Here is a 4,265-nt window from a genome sequence, read left to right as displayed (position 1 = left end):
ATGCATGCTATCACTCTCCTACTCGCTCACACCATTAACTGATCTTGATACAGTTTTCATTAAACCCAGGTTTTAGGCTCCATCTCATTACATCACTACACGCATCCTTCAGCCAGTTTTTCTTTTTTCCATGAAGTGGAAAATGAGGCCAGCTTCCATATAAGTAAAATATAAGCCAGTATTTTTTAAACTGTGTAGATTTCTTTAATGCAGGATTGCTTAGTCTTCACTTATTGGATGTCTAATATGCTATCCTATTTAAAAAATTTTTTAAATTTATTATTATTTTTTTATTTTTTTAGGCAAGGCAACCCTTGGTTGACCTCACAGATTGCAAGGACCTTGTCAGCTTACAATCCCTTAATTTTTGTTTTTTATGCCTACAGCACCTGGTCTTGCTAGGTGGTCTCCCATGCAAGTACTAACCAGGCCTGACCCTGCTTAGCTTCCAAGATCAGATGGAATTGAGCTTGTTCAGAGTGGCATGGCCATAGTAACATGCTATTCTTAAAGGGACTAAAATACATAGCATCTTCCTAGCTCACTTGATTATAAGATCCCTTTTTAAAGAAATACCTATGAGTCTCTGTAACACAATTTGGGATATGCTGCTGCAATACATTACCATTGGTGGATTTTTCCACTTGAGGCTTCTGGATCTTATGGGTGATCTAGGTGGTCATTTTTTGTAACCATTGGGTTTTTTTCTTATATAATGATATAGATTTGAATCATATGCTATAAGGCTGTACCTAAGAACCAGACAACAAGCCAGCCTAGAGTATCACACAGCATTCACATTTCAAAGAGGATTACTTTTTTGAAAACTATTTTCATTGACAATTTACTCCAAGCCAAAATTTTCTAAGCACTTATGTCTCATTTTAGCAAAGTGGCCATATATCCCAGTTTATGCCTAAGGTAGTCCTGGTTCATGCCTGCTTTTCCATCGTAATTATTAACACTACTTCATTTTAACATCAAAAGGGTCCTCTTTGAATGATAAATTAGTGAAACGATCTTCTTACATTTAATTATCAAACAACCTATGCTATCGTTGGTATTATTATCCCCATTTTACCAATGAACAAAAGGGCTCAGAGAGACTAAAAAACTGGTTTAGTTTACACGGCTGGGACATAGCTGAGCCAATATTCAAACTAGGTCAGTCTCACCTCAAAGCTTCTGCTCCTGAATGCAGTACTGTCCTGCTCACTGAATATATGATGCCATGTAATATCCATAAAATTATGTAAGAAGCATTATCATCTGCATTTTGAAGATGAGAATATTGAGGAAATCATACACTGTAATTTATAAATTCGAGGTCTATTGTATTGAGACTCTTACCTTTTCCTGTCTTTTAGGTGGTAGTGCTTGCCTTTCAAAGTCAGCCCCACAGAATAAGTCAGGCCATCAAATGTGACTGGCAGGTACAGCTACACAAAGGGCTGCAAGTAGGGCCTCAGACCAGCTCTGCGCTGATCTGCTGGGACTCACTAGATCAGGCTCCTGATGCACATCTCTCTCCTAGATATTTACCCATTTAGAAAAGCAATATGCAGTAAAATTCGGATACATCCAAGTTATTAAAATCAGACCCCCTGAGCATCATAGAAAACAAGAAGGAACTCAGATGAGAAAATACTTAGTACACAAATGTGGTATAATAATGACTCAAGTTACAAGATCATTCTTATTAGAAAAATATACTGAGAAGTGTCATTTTCTAAAAATTGGAGTCTCCATTGGTAGAATAATCTAATATGTGATTTATGAAAATATATTAGAGTCATCCATTCTTTCGAGTATTTAATTATCCATTTAAACTTAAGCCATATGTATTTCAAAACAAAGACATTCATTTATGCTATCATAAGAGTTTCTACTTTCAGAAGATTCTGTATAAAGTTAACAGTTTTTATTTTAACAACACTTTTAAGTGCTAATCTCATTTTATTTTATAGTCTAGATCAGGGTTTCTCAAGATCTAGACAACATTTTGACATTTTAGACTGGAAAATTCTTTGTCCTGTGTATTATAAAATGTTTATTAGCATCCCTTGTCTTTACACAGTAGAAGCCAGGAGTATTTTCTCTGCAGTATGACAATTAAAAGTGTCCCCAGATATTACCAAACATCTGGGGCAAGGAGAGCAAAATTGTCTCATTTAAAATCCACTGATCTAGATGCTTCTTCTTTGTTATCCTGGAAAAATTGACTAGTAGAAAATAAATGAATTAATATTAAACATAAAACTCTTCTGACAACATTTAGTACCTTTGAAATTTCTCCAGAAGTCAGAGTCCTGGTAAACTTAAGAATCTGAGGATGGAGCTGGTTCTTGGCTAAAGTTAGGAATAATTGGTTGAGAACAAATCTGATTTGAAGAAGGGATGAAGGAAAAGATAAGGTATATTAGCTACTGGCTGTTCAGGCTTTCAGAATCAGCACAGAATCTTCAAAAAATTTCCCATGGAGGTCTCCCTTTCTGGCAGTGATGAGAGCTCTTTGAGAAATGCCCAAAATCTCTAAGAAAAGTTCATGTCTTTCTAGTCTATGTCCCTGCCCCTTTGCTCTTGTCCTCTGATTTTCCATCAATAAGGCAAAGCTTCTGTTGGGTAGTTTATATTAGATAGGCATAAAGCCCAGAGATTAAAAATATTGCTTCTGAGATCTTTGGAAACATGGTGGAATGAGAGACATCCTCAGATCTCTCCCCTTGAAACAACAATAAGATGAACATCTAAAACTCAACATAAAACACCCAAACTGCACACCAGCATATCTGAGTGTGGAATTTGCACATAAGAGCTACCACAGATCAGAACCCTGGGTGTCAGGCAGTGGTCTGGGAGAAATAAAGAAGCTGCCTCTCGCAGCCCCCAAAGCTACCTGCAGGAGAAGGGGAGGGGAGAAGGAGCGGCGAGTTCCCTGAACAGCGCTGCCTGGGAAAGCTGTAAGCTTCCCAGGGCCAGCCTGCTGCAGGGCCAGCCTGGGAGAAATAAAGAAGCTGCCTCTCGCAGCCCCCAAAGCTACCTGCAGGAGAAGGGGAGGGGAGAAGGAGCGGCGAGTTCCCTGAACAGCGCTGCCTGGGAAAGCTGTAAGCTTCCCAGGGCCAGCCTGCTGCAGGGCCTGGTCATTAGGGCAGAAAGCAGAGAAGTGGTTACAAAACCGAGGCTGAGCCACAGCCCTCAATTCCCAAAGCAGAGGGCCCCTCCCCCCATACCCTCTGAGACCTATCACTGCGGAGCCCCAGAGTAATCTGAGCAAACGTTGCTGAGACTGTCTCTGACACTGACAGGGACTGAAACTGAGGGTAGTGAGCATAATTAAATATCTACAAGTAAATTTAAAAAGTTTTATTAAGGCTTTATATAACGCAGGGATCAAAGAAGCTTAGACACCACCTACTGGAAACCAAAAGAAAAGCACCTTCTTTGCAACAGGCTAAAGAGAGACCTTTATATAATAAATCTTTCTGGAAAAACAGCAGAATACACTTCCATTAATGCCCAGGTGGAGAAATAGTCCATTAAACACCATGAACAACCAAGGTGATAAGGCATTTCAGAAAGAAAGAGAAAAATCTCCAGAAAATAAGCTTACAGACATAGAAATATGCAACTTAAAGGACAGAGAATTCAAGATGGTACTTCTGAAAAAACTCAGTGAGTTCCAAAATGAGTCATATCAACAATTTCAAGAATTAAAAAAACAACTAGCTGAGCGGGGCAAGGAGATTGAAACCTTCAAAAACGAACAGAATAGATCTTCTGGAGGTTAAAAAACACATGGCAAGAGTTGAAAAATGAAATGAAACTGAAGAATGAAAAATAACAAAAGAGAAATTCAAGAACTAGCTGACACCATCAGGAGAGGAAACATAAGAATAATGGGCATTCTTGAAGGTGAGGAAAAGGAGCAGGGACTAGAAAGCATTTTCAGACAAATAGTGGATGAGAATTTCCCAAATCTAAGGAATGAACTGGAGCTTGGAATTCAAGAAGTCAACAGAACACCCAATTATCTCAACCCAAAAAGGCCTTCACCAAGACACATTGTATTAAAATTATCAAAAATCAATGACAAAGACAGAATTCTCAGAGCAGTCAGGGAGGGGAAAACAGTAACGTATAAAGGAAAACCCATTAGATTATCCTCGGACTTCTTAGCGCAAAATTTACAAGCCAGAAAGGAGTGGAATCAAATATTTAAACTATTAAGTGAAAGAAACTACCAGCCTAGAATAATGTATCCAGCT

At 38.6% G+C, this 4,265-nt stretch overlaps 1 pseudogene; it reads right to left on the bottom strand.

Annotated features, from left to right (window-relative positions):
• Nucleotides 1-377: 377 nt before the first annotated feature.
• LOC112485653 lies at nucleotides 378-496 on the bottom strand (annotated as a pseudogene).
• Nucleotides 497-4,265: the final 3,769 nt, after the last annotated feature.

This window comes from Pteropus alecto, unplaced genomic scaffold (genome assembly GCF_000325575.1).
Source record: "Pteropus alecto unplaced genomic scaffold, ASM32557v1 scaffold5, whole genome shotgun sequence".
NCBI classification, from domain to species: domain Eukaryota; kingdom Metazoa; phylum Chordata; class Mammalia; order Chiroptera; family Pteropodidae; genus Pteropus; species Pteropus alecto.
Note: the sequence above shows the minus strand (reverse complement) of the source record. Positions and strands in the feature narration are given on the sequence as shown.